Source organism: Eubalaena glacialis, chromosome 19 (assembly GCF_028564815.1).
Source record: "Eubalaena glacialis isolate mEubGla1 chromosome 19, mEubGla1.1.hap2.+ XY, whole genome shotgun sequence".
Lineage (NCBI taxonomy): Eukaryota > Metazoa > Chordata > Mammalia > Artiodactyla > Balaenidae > Eubalaena > Eubalaena glacialis.
In genome coordinates this window covers 3,166,239-3,185,383 of record NC_083734.1, presented here as the reverse complement: position 1 = coordinate 3,185,383, position 19,145 = coordinate 3,166,239, and the positions used below count along the sequence as shown (strand labels likewise).

Here is a 19,145-nt window from a genome sequence, read left to right as displayed (position 1 = left end):
GTGTATCATCTTGCACCCCGACACCCGTTACTCTACCCTCATCTTTCAAAAGTACACCCTCCCTTTATCTCCCAGCGACATGAAGCCAGTTGTGGTGCCCTGAACATGCCCTACTGTCTCAGGTCCCTACGCTTTCATATCTGCTATATTCCCTCTGACTTGATACCCCACTGTAGCCTGGCTACCTGGCAAATGCCTATGCTTTCCTCTAAATTCTTGGTCAGGCATCACTTCCCCTGGGAGCCTGCCCATCCCAGCCAGAATCAAATACTCACTCACTCCCTTATGGTATTTCTGTCCCTTGTAAATGCTTGTATTTTCCCACAGAACCACATTATTTAAACTATGCTTCTTTGTAAGACTGTGAACTCTTTGAGCGGCAGTGATGCTGTCTTAGTCATGTTTGCATCCACATCTTATAAAACTGAAGTAAATAACATATTTACCTACTCTGTAATACAATGCTAACTTAAACAAACAAAATAGTTCTGGGATGGTCACTTGAACTTCTGAAGGATTCTTTGCTCTCCAGAGACATCCTATGTTATTGAAATGAAAAGACTAAATATTATAAAGACATCAACTCTGCCCAAATAATTAATCTATAATTTTAACAAAATTCAAATTAATCATGAACTTGATGTATTTACTCCAAGATTCACCTGGAGGAATAAAGGCATCAGAAAGTCTAAGAAAATCTGGAAGAGGAAGAAAAAGAGGAGAGATTTGCCTTATTAGAGATGAACACATGCCATAAAATTACATCAGAAAACCAGTGTGGTTACAACAGAATGGAAATTCCCCAAAAAACAGATTTAAAAGAATTGAACAGGACTTCCCTGGTGCGCAGTGGTTAAGAGTCAGCCTGCCAACACAGGGGACACGGGTTCGAGCCCTGGTCGGGAAGGATCGCACATGACGCGGAGCAATGAAGCCCGTGCACCACAACTACTGAGCCTGCGCTCTAGAGCCCGCGAGCCACAACTACTGAGCCTGCGTGCCACAACTACTGAAGCCCTCGCGCCTACATCCGGTGCTCCGCAACAAGAGAAGCCCACGCACCTCAACGAAGAGTAGCCCCCGCTCACCGCAACTACAGAAAGCCGGCGCACAGCAACAAAGACACAACGCAGCCAAATAAATAAAATAAATATATAAATAAATAAATTTATAAAAATATTAAAGAATTGAACATAAAGTAGCACTTCAAATTAAGTGACAGCCATATCTCCCTCTTTATGCCAAAAATAAGTTCAATTCAGTATAAATTTAAGTGTAAAATATGAACATATAAAAGTCCTAGAAATAAACATGGATGAATGTTTTATAATATTGAAGGGGAAAAAGTCTTTTTTTATTGTCCGACTTTTCACTGTGAACATTTTCAGATTCACAGAAAAGTGTGCCCAGAACACTACAATGAACACCTTCTATATCCGTCACCTACATTTACCAATTGTAAACATTTTACCACATAAACATTTTACCACATTTGGCCTTCATCTCGACCCCTCTCCATTTTCCTTCTCATTGACTCATTTGAAAGTATGTTGCCAACCACATGACATCACAACACTTCACCGCCAAATACTCAGCAGGATCTCCTAAACTCTCCTACAACACCATGATCACACCTACAAAAAATAATATTTTTCAAAATATTACACAGTACACAGTTCATATTAAACTTTCCCCAATTGTCTCCAAAAAAATTTTTTCCCCAAAACATCATGATCCAATCAATGTTAAATACTGTTTAAGGAAGACACATCCTGAAATAACCTTCATCAATGATAGTTTTATTTATTTATTTGGCCACGCAGCTTGTGGGATCTTAGTTCCCCCACCAGGGATCAAACCCAGGCCCTCTGCAGTGAGAGCAGCGAGTCCTAACCACTGGACCACCAGTGACAGTGATAATCCATCAGTGACAGTTTTAGATGCTGATGGCGGTAACCTGATAAAACCATTTTAAAAGGAGGTAGAGAAATTTAACACACTCCTAGTAATTATTCCTGAGGGCATGACCTCACAATTTTAAGTATCAGCCATCACTGAAAACAAATCTTTTAAAGAGAACTTTGAAAGCAGGACAGCGAGAAGTCAAGTTGTGGCAATAATACGAACTGGGCAAACAAACGCTGACCGTCCAGTGTTATGGGAATGGGATAAAATTTCCAGTGGAATCAGAGTGTTTGTCCGGAGCCACAGGTGGAGGTACAGCTGACATGCTCCAGAACCAGAACCGGTGCTAAATAACCTCAAAAATGCTCTACGGACGTTGAAGACGCCTATGATGCTTGTTTTAAAAGAGCAACAACAGGGGACTTTCCTGGTGGTCCAGTGATTAAGAATCCGCCTTCTGATGCAGGGGATGCAGGTTCAATCCCTGGTCAGGGAACTAAGATCCCACATGCCGCAAGGCAACTAAGCCCCTCGCACCACAACGAAGACCCGACACAGCCAAATAAATAATAATAATTTTTAAAAAGAGCAACAATGGAATTCTAAATGATTATATTTACATAAATAATGTGTGATTTCAAAGGTAAGGGTGTAACTAAAGTTGATAAATTAAACATTAAAATTATGTGTTTTCTATTTCATCTCTATTTGAAATGGAAGACAAAAAAAGGTTTTTAAGGAAACTTCATTGACTAAAAGGACCCCCTTACATTCAGGCATATACAATAAAATAGTATGTACATGGCACTATTTTTTAAATGCTCTATTATACTGGTCATATTAGTCTATGCAGAAATAAATTTGGACGTGTGTGTAGCAAGTTACTACAAATGGCCATATCTGAAAAATAGAGTCATAGAGGAATTGCTTTTTCTATAGCAAGTATCTCTAATACCTTAACAGTAAACATATCTTACTTTTAAGATCAGGACACACAAAAAGAAAAAAAATGTGTATATCCTTAAGCCCAGCAATTCTTCTAGGAATTTGTTAAAAAATAATAATAATTACAAACACACATAAACATCTCACTTCCAAGATAATAATTCTTAACATTTATTGAAAAGTAATCACCTGCCAGGCACTATTCTAAGTACTTTACATATTTTAATTGATTTAATTCCTTACAAAAATCCAACAAGATAAAACTATTTTTTTAACCCAAATTAACGATTAGGAAATGACAAAGAGGGTAAGTAACTTGACTGAGTTACTCAGGTGTGAAGTGGCAGAGCCAAGATTTGAACCTGTGTCAGGGGTCCCCCGGGGCACCCGGTTTGCCGATTCACCAGGAGGACCCGCAGGGCGTGGAGTTGTGCTCCTGGCTGTGATTGCCAGTGAAAGGCTACGAGAAGGGGAAAGGGCGCGTGGGGCAAAGGCCAGAGCAACCAGATGCAGGCTTCCAAGAACCTTCTCCCAGGGGTGTCAGAGCGGGTGTGCTTCGTTCCTCCAGCAACAAGATGTGACAGCGCCAGCGTGTTGTTACATAAGAAGAAAGCTCGCTAGAGAAAACCCAGGGCCGAGGGTTTAACTGGGGGCTGGCCACACGGGCACCCTCTGCCTAGCACCCAACAGGAGTCCAGACACCCAGAAAGAACGCAGGAGTTCAGCATGAACCACAGTGTTTGCACAGAGAGTTTAAGCACAGTGACCCCCTCATCCGTGGGGGGTGGAAACCATCCCGAAATCCAAGTTCCCAGAGGCCAGCCAAGCGCCAGCCCTGTAAGGAGAGCCGCCCCAGGCCTGCGGGCCCCCTTTGTTCTGCACGCGGTACTCACGCCATTTAACTCCAGAGTCTGTGCTCTTCACAACTGTCCATCGCTTCCCTTCTGTTTGTAACAGCAAAAAGCTGGGAAAAAACCTTCAGTGTTCAATACAGGGGCCTAGTTAGATAAATTATGACACAGCCATACAATGGTGTCCTATGCAGTCCCTAAACAATGTGTCAGACGTGTTGTTATAAAGCAGAACGGTACATATATTAAGGACATTAATTCTTAATTTTTGTATATTTGTATACAAACATAAAACACCTGGATACAAACACACAGATAAGCAGTAAAGGGTTTGGAAAACTATATCTCAAGGCTCTGATTAAGAGTGGCTCTCTTTCAGTGGAGTGGGTAAGATTTTTATGACCTTTATGTTTTGTTTTTTTTTTTTTGCCTCTCCATATGTTTTTTATTTTGCTGTAGTGCACGGTGTACTGCTTTTTGCTTTTGTAATTTAAAAAAATTCACTTTGAAAAAAATCACATATATTCTCTCAACAATGTTAGGTAAAATTGCTTATATTACCAAAAGGTTCTTCAGTTTCTAAGAAGATCCTTTAAATAATTATTAATCCGGTACATGTACAATTATTGAACATACGTAATACCGTTAAGGGCTGAGCTTACATCTGAAGGTGGTGCTAGAAGACAGGTTGAAATTTTTACTAAACACCTACGAGTGCACTGTTTTTTAATGACATGACCTCGAACTTTAATTTTAAACATTTATTATGAAAAACTTCAAACATATGCAAAAGTAGAAAGAAATATTATAATGATATTCTATGTACCTATCAACCCAATTATCAATTCATGGTCAATCTTGTTTCAAATACCATCATCCACTTTTCCCCCATCCTCAATTACTTTGAAGCAATCCCAGACATCCTATTTCATTGGTAAATATTTCAGTTTGTGTTTCTAAAGATAAGGACTCCTTTTAGAAAAAAAAAACCCAACAATTCTATTATCCCAACTGAAAAAATTGACAGTAATTTCTTATCAAATAGCTAATCAGAGTTCAAATTTCCAGTTATACCAAGATTTTTTTAAAAATCATAATCCATACCACAACACACCTATTAGAATGGTGAAAATCGAAAACACCAACACCAAATGCCGGCAAAGACGTGGAGCAACAGGAACTCTCATTCGTTGCTCATGAGGATGCAAAATGCTACAGCCGCTTGGGAAAACAATTTGGCAGTTTCTTACAAAAGTAAACATATCCTCACCACATGATCCACCACACCCCTTGGTATTTATCCACATGCACTGGAAAGTTATGTCCACACAAAAGCTGGCACAGACATGTCTACAGCAGCTTTATTCATAATTGCCTAAACGTGGAAGCAACCAAATGGTGAACAGGTAAACGGATGAACAAACTGTGGTGCGTCCATATTATTCAGCACTAAAAAGAAATGAGCTGGAGGCGCCTAAAATGCAGATTTCAGAGTGAAAGAAGCCAGTCTGCAAAGGCTGCATTCTGTATGATTCCAACCGTACGACACTCTGGAGAAGGCAAAACCACGGAGACAGTGAAACAATCAGTGGTTGCTGGGGTTTGGAGGAAGAAAGGTGGGGGGAAGACTAGTTGGATCACAGGGTACTTTTAAGGCAGTGAATCTATTCCGGGTGACACTCCAGTGATGGATACATGTCATTATACATTTGTCCAAAGCCACAGAATGTATAACCAACCCAAAGGGTGAACTCCAATATAAACTGTGGAGTCTAGTTAATAATAACGGATCTACAACATTGTAAATCAACTATACGTCAATTAAAAAAATGAAAAAAAAAACACGGATCTATATTGGCTTATCAGTTGTAACAAATATACCTCACAGTGTAGGCTGTTAATAAAGGGGGAAACAGAGGGGGATGCGGAGGGGGTATATGGGAACTTCCTATACTTTCCACTCATTTTTTTTATAAACCTGAAACCTCTTTAAAAAACAAAGGCTATTCCTTTAACAAAAATCATGATCCAAATAACTACCTCGGGTTTAAAGTAACACCACAAAACAGGGATAAGAGTCACCGAGGATCACCTGTCCATCAACCATTTCCTTCTTCTTTGCTAATGAACTCCACGGAACATGATGCTGATAGAAGGTCACACTGTTCTTAGCTCAGGAATGAATCTTAATTACACGGTCTAAGCCAACTGTGGTGATTCCATTTTCCTTGCTAGTGACTGGGGGAGGTCTGGTGGGAGAGTCCGGGAACGCTTTCTTGCCCTTAAGGGGACACACTGGAAGAATGCCCTCTTCTTCCATGGGGCTTTGTCCTCCCTGCTTGCAGTCACCAGCACTACAGCGGCCGTCTCCACCATGACGGCGAGGGGAGGTGGCCAGGAGGGTAGACGAGAAAGAGAGAGAGAACTGGTTCTCCCACGACATCACTGTGTCCCCAAGGTAAACCTCCTTTGAGTAACCTACCTTTTGTTCTGTTAATACAACATGGCACGCTTCCTCAGCGCTGAAGTCCAGCTGAGGCAGATATGATCTGACCTGGTAGCTCTCCTTTTTCTCCATAAGGGACTCAGGTACAGAGAGATCCGCTATCTTGCCCAAGGACGTAGAGATAAAAAGGAAGGAGCCAGAGTTCAATTCAGGCCTGTTGCCTGCAAAGCACTTGTTCTTTCTTTCTCTACCTCTTTGCCTTCAGGAGAAGCTGGCCCCAGAATCTTCAAAGAGAAGCGACTCTTTCCGGATTCAGGAAAGCAAATAGTTTCTTGCAATAAGTAACTGTAAACTATGGGAGAAAATCTTGAAAACCCTTCCTGAATTAGAGAAAACACATTTTAAAAATCTCCAACAGGGCTTAACTTAAATATAAATAAAATCGCTACAGGGTAAAGGAAGGCAGATTGAGATAATGGTCATTAGCACTATAGACCCCTGTACAATAAAAATGCCCATTGTCTGTCCTTGTCTCAGCCACTGACTCATTAGGTGACCCGTCCAGACCACCCCCTGAGCCTACAAGAGCCTTATTATCTACCCATCATCTTCCCTTGGAGCTTCGTATAAATAATAAAAACTCATCACTGGCCTTCAGATTCTGAAGTTCACATTATATGTGAAAGACAAGCCTAGACCAAACAGATACCTGCATACGGGTGTAACGTGAGTTTTTCCCTAAGCTTCCAAGTCTAGGCGCACAAAGGGGGTCGTTTTCCCCTCAATGACTTCTGGAAGTCCCAGGAGCATGGGGCTTAGGCTGCTTTATTCAATCAATAATATTCAGCACCTGTGTTGTACATGACACTCTCCAAGTTTTCCATCTTCTAAAGGAGGGGGGAAACCTCAATTTCCCTAATATGTCAAAGGCCAACGAGGTTCGCACAAAGAAAACCAAGAGAAACTTAAACGCTGGGAGAAAGAGTCAAAGAGCGGGTAACAAATGAAGTCTAGTAACTGAATCAGAAGTTCCTCAAGCAAACAGCACATATATTGGTCTGAAAAACACTCCAACGACAAAAAGGTGGCAGGAAACGTCAAGGGCGGATCTGTAGGGACAGAAAGCAGATTCGTGGTTGCCTGGAGCTGGCGTGAAACAGGAATTGACTGGAATCGACACAAGGCATCTTTTCGGTGTGACAGAAATGTTCTAAAGCTCCGTCGTGGTGGATGGTTGTTACTTGGTAAACTGACTAAAACTCTTTGGCTTGCACATCTTAAATGGGTGAATTTAGTGATATGTAAATTACACTTCGATAAAGCTGGGTTTTTTTTAGTAAGTAAAGGGAGATAAACGGATGAGCCTTCAAGACTCTATAAATTATTTCTGAACTAAAAAAGAGCCCCATCATTACTCCAAATCAATTAGCAAGACTGAAGCCTGGGGGTGCCTCAATGCCAGGAATAAAGGCTAGAAAGATACTGGCTTTGAAGAAGATGAGATAAAGGGGAGAGAGAGGCCTCAGCCACGCTTGGGACGGGCTTGCTTCCTGAGTGCGCTGCCAGCAGGTCCAGCGCACAGTTCACTGCAAGCGGCAGAGAAGCAAGAGGCAGGGAAGAGGAGCGCTACAGGGCAGGACGCGGGGAGGTCTGAGCAGAAAGACAAACGCGGCGTATCTTTAGAAGGGGAAAAGCTCATCCTGTTGTGGGGTCGAGAAAGTCTTCACGGAGGAGGTGATGCTTACGAGTCGGTCCTCCCTCTTGCGGTGAACAGCACTGCTGTCAAGGTCCAGAGCGGCAGGAGGGGCCCGCAGGACAGGTGCCGGGCATGGATGTGCGTCCTGGAGGAGCAGTGCCGGGTCTGTGCTCACCAGGGTGAACAAAGGCTGGATTGTTGGAAAGTCTTGGGTGTATCTGGAGAACCAGCCCCCCTGTGGCCCAGGACTGGAGCTTAAGGCACGCACAGGGTTGGGCCGAGGTTGCTGCAGGATCGCGCTGGATCCGGGCAGGAGCTTTGCCCCTGGTCTCCTGCGGGAGAGCCCGAGGTGTCTGAGCAGAGGCCTGGGTCATCCAAAGCTGTGGTTCAGGATGATGGCCCTGCTGATGCAAAGCCTGCTGTTCATCTATCCTCTTCCTAGCATTTTACACATGACCAGCTCACCAAGATAACCAAGGTGCCCATCTGAACAGGACACGCTGACCAATGTCCCGGGCAGGATGAGCACAGTGGGTTGGGGGGCCCCACCTGGAACAGCTGTGCACTTCGGCCCCCTCCACATGGGTTGTCTGCACACTGAGAGTAGGTCTATTTGTTTCAACCCTATTTATGCTAGTTGTACCAGTGATTTTATTTACGTAACTTGATTATTATGTAAACCAATGAAATAGCGCAGAGAGAGAGAGATTGTTTCCTCAAAAGCCACTCTGAATGGTTTGAAAAGACTGGATGAAAGTGAGCTGTTAAAATAGGGGATGGGGGAGGGATAAATTAGGAGTTGGGGATTAGCAGATACAAACTACTATATATAAAAGAGGTAAATAAGGTCCTACTGTATAGCACAGGGAACCATATCCAACATCTTGTAATAAAGAATCTGAAAACACATATTACATATAAATATATATATATAACTGAATCATTTTGCTGTACACCTGAAACTAACACAACATTGTAAATCAACTATACTTCAATTTAAAAAAATGCCCAAAGTAGCTCTAAATGATGAGGGGACCATCAGCAAACACGTGAAAGGATTCTGCAGGCCGTCTTCTTCGGAAGCACCTAAGTTCTCGCTCCTGTTTAAAGCTGGAAATCATGGAAGGTGTGTTACAGGTGTGGGAAGATGCCAAAGGGTTCCCGCCGACAGGTGTGCTCCAAGAAAATACCTTGGCTCTGTAACTGGACATCAGTGAATGAAAGCACTTGAACATTTTAGGTGAAAATAAAATGTTTAAAGTATATCTTTCATTTTTTAGGATTCCCCAATTTAACCAACTTTGTCAATGAATTGACCCAAACTGGTCCCAGTCGCTCAGGACAAGAGGGTGGGGCAAACATTACCAGCAGCCCAGCTTCAACCAGGAAGCCTCTGTGCTTTAGGTGAGAGACGCTGTGCCAGGTGGGGTCAGGGGAACACAAAGGAAATGAAAAGAAGTGGGTAGATGTGGTGACAAAGACAATCACACACTGAAGGAAAGGAGGCTGACAGATAACAGGAGAGCTGATCTGGGTGTCGGGAGAGCACTGCAGTCGGCAGGAGTCAGATGCTAGAGGAAGCAGGGAAACAAGTGCAGTGAGAGGGGTGAGCATCGCTCCGACAGATCCCACGCGAACGCAGTGTAAGACCCAGGAGAGCCGGGGCTTCCCTTGTCTCGCTCGTGGCTGCGTCCCCGGCACCTGGGAAGATGCCTGGAACTCAGCGGACACGTTTGTGTGAACGTGGACGGACACAACACGTGCAGAACATCCACGAGACGCCGTGGGCAGCTGGAGGAGCGTTTCCGGAAGGCAGGTGCAAGTTGGGGCAGAGATGCAGGTTTGGAGTCATCAGGGACCTGGTGGTCCGAGGGGCTGGAGCAGTGTCTCCCACATGGAAGGAGACAAGAGAAGACATTGAGGAGGAGGTCTCTGAGCTTCATAGCAACCCCTCGAGGGCCGGGAAGGACATTAGTGAGGGTCTGATCCCATCGCCCTCCAACATCTCCAGCAAGGAGTTCAGCATAGAATGAAACCTCCTCACCAATAACCGGGAGCTCTTTGTTTCCTGGGGCAGCACGCTTCCCTGCACTTCTGTGGCTGCTAGAACATTCTTCCACATATTCAGTCAAAACCTGGCCCTAATTTTACTGCTTGGAACCAAAAAGGAAAACTTTAACTTTGACTGAAAAAGGAATTGTTGACAAAGTGCAAGGAAGAAAAAAGCATATCATCTTAGGAAAGCAGAGCTGGAAGAGCCTGGTCAAGACGCCCCAGAGTCCAAAGCAGGTGGATTTTATTTAATTGCCATAATTCCTAACTCGGAGATCCTGTTACGGAGGATGGTTTGAGAGGAAAAGCATGTTTTATAAAGATATCTACATTTTAGGCTCTGTTCTTGGTTCCTGACAAAGGCCATTGCCTTTTGTGCTCCCCACTTCCTGATATGGGTGGGGTTAACTTCGTCTTACAGGTAACGAAACATGTGATGCTTCTCCAAACGGGAGAGTCTCATCCCACAGTGAGTAACGACACCGATGGGAGAAAGGGGGTGATCCCTAAGCAATCAGTGTGACGGTGACCCAGGCAAAGTCGAGGATGTGCGTAAAACTGAAGGACAGGACGCAGAGCCTTGCCTGACTATGAAGCTGGCAGAAACCTGTAAGAAAATGGTCTGGAAAGCTAATCCTGGAAAGGAGCTGAGGTTTGCTGAAAACAATTAAGGGCAGAAGCTCTGCCCCTTCTCCTGTCTTCCTGCACACACGTGCCCCCCAAAATGGTTTTGCCCTGCAGAGGGCAGACCAAACCTTAGTGAGAGGAAACTCAAGCCCAAGAAAACCACCTAAGGAGCGTAAATTTCCTGGCCCAGGGAAATGACAACCCCAAAAGCGGAGATAACTTTGAACAAGGTCATGAACGTCTCTCATAAGCAGAGAGAGATGAGGGACGGGCCGGAGAGGAGTGAAGCACACCGCACACGTGGGAGGGTGCGGGCTGGGTTCCGGGGCTCACCGCGCGGAACGTGTGACCGTTCCCGCCACCATCCATGCACAGAGAGGGAAGAGGACGCACACCTGCTTCTGCACACACTGGGAATCTCTAGAAGGATAGCGGAGGGCCAGTGCTGAACGAGGCGGACAGAGGGGTGGCAGCAAAGCTTTTCACTGTACCCTGTACATTGTGAGCCATATGATTCTATGACCGATTCAAAAAATGAATATGATTTAAAAATTTTACCTGACCAAAGACTAGAGTTTGATAGAACAGATTTTAAAAGGAATGGTTTGCAAGGGCCCAAAAGGAGCCCCAGGGGTGGCCGGGAGCCAGGATGGGTTAACTCGGAAAACGCACTGAGAACGAGGCAAACGGCAGAAGGACCCTTTCTACCTGCTTTCATTTGAAAGCCCACAGACGCGGCTACTACAAGAGTGGGACAGGCGGCGTTGCTGGGGGATCCTTTCGCTTCAGGCCACACAGCTGGGGCATGGCGGGAAGGGCAGAACAAAGCCGCGTCCATGCCCTCCTCTGCCACTTTTCTTCCAGCCTTCCAGCCGCTCCACTGCTGTCTGCAGGTCTTCCTTTCGGACTCTCCACCATCAACCCCACACATAGTTCCTGACTTTAATACTCTGCACTTAGATGATCAAATATATGTTGATTTCATTTTTTATTAATCTCTTGCGTTCAGGTTCCGAAACGAATTCCCACAGCATAAAGCCACCTCAGCTGGGCTGTCTTTTGGAATTGATCAAATGAGGATAAATATCCCCTCCAAGAGCGTTTAAGAAAATCTGAGCAAGATTCAGTTGAGGGAGGGGGGCGGCACGTATCAACAGGACACACTTCTACTCTATCTGTACTGTAATTTGCTTAGGAAAAATGCTTTCCTCAGTATTCACCTAATTTTTGATGTGGAAATCAATATGCAAACAAATAAAATTCAATGGCAAGCTTAATCATCCAAACAAACTTTCAGGAAGAGAGAACAGAGCACTGAGAATCTACTGTGCGTCGGCAGCCAGGAAAAGCTGCACGAGGGAGCAGGTCTGGTCATGTTTTCCAGAGAGCAATTTGAACATTTCAGAAGGTCATGGCCAAGTTCAGGGCCTGGAACTTGAATGTTCCATGAATTCAGTGGAAAGACCTCCGGCTTACCTTCCGTCCAACGTGACGGTTACCCAGAACCAGAAAAGCAGAACTTTCTTCTGGAACATAAAACTCATTCCACAGTGGGACCCACCGTTTCCTTCCCTTTTCTCCTCTTCCATAAAGAAGCCTGCGGTACGGGCGCCAGGCCACGTGGTTCTGACCATGAACCAGCTCACACTCACTCAAGGAGCAACACCCACGATCGTTCTCCTAGAAGAACGAATCATCCCATCCCTCCGTCCAGAAGCTAACCCTATTAAAGGCCATTAGTCACCATGCTCTCCCGGGAAGGGCAGTTGCAGTGGGAAATGTCCTCGACCTCCACCCACTGTACTGCAGTCATACTGAGCTCTACGACGGCCCCTGCCAAGCTTACTCACAGGCATCCTCGACATTTCAGCTAGCAGACACCAGCTGTCAACACAAACACGTATCATCAATAGTATCACATCTGCATCCCTGAAGTTCATTGCTGTACTGTCACTCTGGCATGTAACCCAATACTCTCACCTGGTTTAAATTCACCGAAATCTAACAGTAATGCTGTGCTTCTGATTAAATACTGCAGAGAGAGAGTAAATGTATGAATTGTTTAAAAGAATAATAAAGGAGAGAACTGTTACCTAGGGATGCTAGTGGGGTTTTCAGACATATAAGTTTTGCTTTATAAGATGCCTTTGCCAACTTTAGAAAATCGATCCCTTGTTCCCTTCAGATACCAAAAGGAGACTTGATTTTTGTACATTTCAGTCCCAGGAAGGTTGTGTGTTTCCTCAGTAGCTGGCTTCTTCTCATCTTCTCATCATGAATCAGGTTCCCCTCTCCCCTCTGGCTTCTAGAAACTCCTCGCCAAACTAGCAATCAGTGCACTTTCCTTCTAGCTTTTGGTTTTTCTATCTTCCCCCCACAGTTTTATATTTTTATTTTCTTGCATTTATCTCTATAAGACTTCTTAAATTCTTTCATACAAGAAAGGGTATAAATCAAAACATTAAAAATTCCACTCTCCCTTTTCTTAACGAGTGGTTCACTAAACGCTCTCCCAACCATCCACATTTTTAAAAAGTAAGTCTAGCTGGTGAATATGTTGACTGTCAGCTGGTCCACTTTCCACCTTCCGTTCATGATAAACGTTGGAATAGAGGGAAATTCCTCAGAAAAAAAAAAAAATCTTACAAAAATTAGGATAGAAGGGAAATTCCTCAGCTTGATAAAGAGCACGTACAAAAACCCGAAAGCTAACATTATACTTAATGGTAGAAGACTGAATGCCTTCCCCCCTAGGGTTATGAACAAGGCAAGTAGGTCCACTCTCAGCACTTTTATTCAACACAGTGTTGGAATTTCTAGACAGTGCAACAAGGCAAGAAAGGGAAATAAAAGGCATACAGATCAGAAATGAAGAATTAAAACTGTTCCTACTTGTAGATGACATGATTGTCTACATAGAAAATCCCAAGGAATCTAAAGGAAAAAAATCTCCAACAACTAATAAGTGAGTTCAGCAAGTTCACAAGATACAAGATAAACATAAAAAATCAACTGTATTTCAATATTCTAGCAATGAACACCAAAATTAGAAATACAGTAACATAATACAATTGCTAAAAAAAAGAAATAGGTATAAAACTAGCAAAATAGGTACAGGATTTGTAAGCTAAAAACTATAAAATGCTGATGAAGGAAATCAAAGGAGATCTAAATAAATGTTTGTGTATTGGAAGACTCAACACAGTAAAGATGTCTATTCCCAGAAGACTTTTTGTGTGTACGTAGATGAGATAATTCTAAAATTTATATAGAAAGTCAAAGGAACAAGACTAGATAAAACAACTTTGGAAAAGAAGAATAATGTTGGGTTTTCCCTGGTGGTGCAGTGGTTAAGCATCCGCCTGCCAATGCAGGGGACACAGGTTCAAGCCCTGCTCCCGGAAGATCCCACATGCTGCGGAGCAACTAAGCCAGTGCGCCACAACTACTGAGCCTGCGCTCTAGAGCCCACGAGCCGCAACTACTGAGCCCGCGTGCTACAACTACTGAAGCCCGCGCGCCTAGAGCCCGTGCTCCGCAATAAGAGAAACCACCGCAATGAGAAGCCCGCACACTGCAACGAAGAGTAGCCCCGCTCGCCGCAACTAGAGAAAGCCCGCACACAGCAACGAAGACCCAACGCAGCCAAAAATAAATAATAAATTAAATAAATAAATTTTTTTTAAAAGTTGCAAGAAAAAAGATGTGCTTCAACATCATTAGCCATCAGGGAAATGCAAATTAAAACTAGAGTGAAATATCACCACACACCTATTAGCATGGCTGTGGAGAAACTGGATCACTCACACATTGCTGGTGTGACTATAAAATGGTGCAGCCACTCTGGAAACACATTTTGGCAATTTCTTAAAAAACTAAACATGCAACTACCATACAATCCAACAATTGCACTCCTGGGCATTTGTCCCAGAGAAATGCTTCCACAAAATGTCCACGTAAAAACCTGTACAGCTTTATTCATGACAATGTTTGTAACAGCTTTATTCATGATAGCAAAACACTAGACACAACCCAGACTTGTGGGTGAATAAACTGTGGTACATCCACACCATGAAATACTATGAAGAAATTAAAAAGGAATAAACTTTGGATATACACAACAACACAACAACCTGGATTAATATCCAGAGAATTATGCTGAATGAAAAAAGACAGTCCCAAAAGCTTACATACTGTATGATTCCATTTGTATAACATCCTTGAAATAGCAAAACTATGGAAATGGAAAACAGATTAGTGGTTGCCAGGGGTTAAGGAGGGGGTGGGGATCGAGAGAAGTAAGTGTGGCTGTAAAAGGACCACGGGAGGGATCCTGGTGGTGATGGAGATGCTCTATAACCAGACTGTGTCAATGTTGCTCTCCGGTTTTGACATTGTGCTAGCATTTTGCAAAATGGTACCATTCGGGATAACCGGTAAAAGGGACAAGGGAATCTCATACCTTGCTACTGCATGTGAATCTACAATTACTGCAAACTTAAAGGTAATAAAAAAAAAAATGTGAAATACACTTTCAACTATTATATTGACTTTAATTTATATTTTGATGAAAATTTATATAAAAACTATACACTTTGAATACCATTACATTTTTTTAAAAATCTTTGAGAATCATTCAAAATCATGAAGTGACAGAAACTGGAAAATACTAACATAAACTCAGGGGGAAAAAGGCTTAGCAGAAAAAAAGAATAAAACTTGCCACACAAAATTCATACCTTACTGATAAAAACAATGAAAATGAGCCAGAAAATTATTTTCATCAAATCCACAACCTAACAGATCATCCAAAATCCCTGATCCTTCATAGGCTACTTAATTACACTGATCAGAACCTTGCCAATAAACAGTGGGCCCTTATTTGCCTCCTTGCCCCAGGCCCTACAAATGTCAGGGGTGCGCCTGCTTCTTGCAGCCCTCTCCCCTTTCTTAGGATACCCAGCATTCGGGAAGTGAAAAAGAAAAACTGTTTATAATGATCTGAGTCCAGAATCTAACACTATTTTACATAGAAACACAAGGAGAGTTTTTACACTTTATTAGACACTGAATTTTCTAGAAATGCAGCTAACATGTAAATCAAGGGAAGCCAGCACTTTGCATTATTCAACGTTTACCCTGAGTCTCAGCGTGAGAGAAAGTCACCGGCGTGGACACCACCCCTGGGATGTGACAGGACAGATTTCCCTCTGTGAAGATGGACGATTCTAGAAAATCACTAGATCTATATGGAAAGTCTCAGCAGTTCATAAAAGGGGAAATCCAGATAAATATGTACCTATGAAACAAAGTTATTGGAAGAAATAGGAAATTTAAAAAAAATCTCTAATTTGCATCCTCATTGAAATTCAAGGAGCTTTTATAGCTATGAAGATTGAGCAAGAAGTCAAAAAGAAGAAACAATTTGCGATCAGAGAAATTATACTAAAGATTAAAGACACAATAGTTGAATTCAAGTAAAGAAACAAAGCAAAGCATATTAGATGATAAACTTTTAAAAATCAGAGGATGCATGAAAGTAATCAAAAGGATTAAAGAAATACGTGATGTGGAAGACATACCCAGGAGACCAAATATACACATATTTGGATTTCCTGAAGGAGACGCCAGGGTAAAAAGAAAATCAATAATTAAAGTAATAACAGAATGCCTTGAGGGCATTTAATAAATCTACCACCCAATCCTAGTAACTCTGAGCAAAAGAGGAAAGGAAGAACTGAACCTGCAAAACAATATCTCAAGCCAACTTTCTGTATCTGATTTAATGGGGAAACATCAAAAGCAATCACAGTGGGCTTCCCTGGTGGTGCAGTAGTTAAGAATCCGCCTGCCAATGCAGGGGACACGGGTTCGAGCCCTGGTCCGGGAAGATCCCACATGCGGTGGCGCAACTAAGCCCGTGCGCTACAACTACAGAGCCTGCGCTCTAGAGCCTGTGAGCCACAACTACTGAGCCCACGTGCCACAACTACTGAAGCCCGGCACGCCTAGAGCCCGTGCTCCACAACATGAGAAGCCACTGCAATGAGAAGCCCACGCACCGCAACGAAGAGTAGCCCCCGCTCACCGCAACTACAGAAAGCCCACCCGCAGCAGCGAAGACCCAACACAGCCAAAAATAAAATAAATAAATTTATAAAATTTTTAAAAAAGCAATCACAGTAAAATGAGAACAAGGACATCACTAGCATGGAGCACAACTCGGGTCTCACTCACGATACAGCAGGAATCAGAGAGAAAAGACACAGCTACGGGATGGAGGAGACAAAAGGCATTGTTATCGCAGCTGATAGAATCCTCCACTTGGAAAACACATGAGAATCAACTGAAAACCATCAGTACCAGGAAGGGAAGGAGTCAGTTATGAATTAAATAGTTTAAAAATATCTAATTAAAAAAAAATACAAGTGCTCACTTCAGCAGCACATTCTAAACTTGGAAGGACACAGAGAAGATTAGCGTGGAGGATGACATGCAAGTTCATGAAGTTTTCCATGTTAAAAAAAGAAGAAAAAGAAAGAAAATACAATGACTAAGGAATCCCATCCACGAAAGCAGGAGAAGTATAAACCTAGGCATAAACTCAACAAACAGAAGGAGCCGGAGGAAGAGCCGGGGGCAGGACAGAGGAAGGGGGGGAGGGGGAGGGGGCAGGGGCAGGGGCAGGGGGAGGGGGAGGGGGAGGGGGAGGGGGAGGGGGAGGGGGAGGGGGAGGGGGAGGGGGGAGGACGGGGGCAATAAGCGGACATTAGGGAAAAACGAAAATGAAAACTCGTAACTGGAGAGGCAGCACAATTCTGGACGGAAAGACTTGGCAGAAACGTCAGTGTTCCTGGGGGCAGGAGCAGGGAGAGCGCCCCCCTCGGAACCACCGGAAAGCCGGGAGGCCCGGGGAGGACCCCGGAAAGCCGCCAAGCCCTGATGACCCCTGGGAAATACAGGGCCATGAAACCACCAGCTACCACCTCAGAACCCAGGACTTGATAATACCAGCACCAAGTTCAAACCCTCCTCACACCGGGCTCACCCCAGACACCGCCTGAAGTTAAAGCTCGTTCCTGGTCTTTCTGGTCTGTCTGATGGCGGAGGGATATAGAAAATGTAGTGTGTACATACGATGGACTATTATTCAGCCTTGAAAAGTCTCTCTCCTGGAGTCTGGCCATAGCCTCTCATCTGGTCTCCCCTGTCCATGCGTCCAGTCTGCACAGGCAGCCAAAGTGCTCCTTCCAAAATGAGGTCGGGGCACTCACCCCTCTTTCTCTCAGTCCCCGGCCCCCCGCCCTCTGCCGTCCTCCGCCACTGCTGTCCCTCTCCCCCCCTCGGCCGCAGCCAAGTCTGTTCACGGAGCTCCATGTCCTGCTCCCCGATGTCTCTCTGTTCCCTAGTACAGTGCCGAGCGCACAGTAGGCACTCGAAAATATTTGTTGACCTAATGAATGCCAGGAGGACTGCTGGTCAGAGCGGGGACTCCCAGCGCAGGGGTCAGTGTTTGGACGAGACTGCCATCTAGTGGCAGGACCGCGTTGCAGCTTTGGGGGCCGCTCAGCATCTCGTGGGGGCTGAGATGCGCGGTTACAGGGTACCAGCGAGGACAGCTGCCTAGCACGAGGGGCCACCCCATTCTCTAAGCTCCACGCCCATCGGGTAAGACCAGGTCTGCACCACGGGTACCGGAGGGAGAAAAGGAAAAAAGAAGCAGGTGTGTCCGGCTGTACCGCAGAGATGTTATAATACTGATTCAGAATCAGTTAGGAGGAGCCCGTGTTGAGTGTGGAAATAGGGCGGGCGTGGGCGAGACAAAGCCACGCTCGTTTGACCTCTCTGAAGCCCCCTGATCTGGATGAAACACCGCCTTCTCCTGGAGGCTGCTGGGAGGACGAATGAGGCCAGCACCTCGGGGGCACCAGCTGGGGCTGGACCCCGAGCGCCCGTCCACACCCCTGCGGCTGCTGCAGTTACTGCAGACGGCGGCAGGGCCCCGGGGATGCTGGGGCCTGGACACCAGAACCCGGAGACAGTGCAGCCCCTTCACGCAGTTCCCCCAACACCTGGGTTAGACTGTGTGTTAGCAGCAGATGCAAGCGTGAGCAATCATGCAATCATTATTACCTAAAGAGTGAGCATTTTCTCTTGTTCTACGTTTGAGGGCTCCTCCTTGAGGACAGATCAATTCCCAGGAAAGGGTGCAATACAGGCTATCACAGGTTTAACCACTGTGAGTTTAAAACCACAACACTGAATCATAATTTCACAGTGAGATCCCTTCCAAATTTAATATATTTGAAAGAAAACCCAGATTATACCATACCACGCATTACCAAAAAAAAAAAAAGTGTCCTAAAGCCAAAAGTTGAAAAACTAAGACTTGAGGGGCTTAAAAAGATTTCTGTCCCCTAAGGTCTATAAATAATTTATAATTACATCTTTCCTTTAAGAGGAAATCAACTACATACTGCTAGCATTTTCCTTATTTTCTTTAGTTTTATATTATTCTTCACAGCTGAATCTATAGAGAATGGTTGTGAGTCCAGTGAGGTGCCGTTTCTAACACACTAAATCATCTCCCTCTTTGACTCAAGAGGACTGAGATTTAAAAACC

General features: G+C 44.2%; 1 protein-coding gene and 1 pseudogene across 7 annotated transcripts in view; one reads left to right on the top strand and one right to left on the bottom strand.

Moving 5' to 3' along the window:
* SPECC1 (sperm antigen with calponin homology and coiled-coil domains 1) overlaps positions 1 to 19,145 on the bottom strand; it is a 245,017-nt gene that overhangs the window by 133,242 nt on the left and 92,630 nt on the right. The window lies entirely within an intron of this gene.
* Positions 16,953 to 17,045, top strand: LOC133081051 (U6 spliceosomal RNA; annotated as a pseudogene).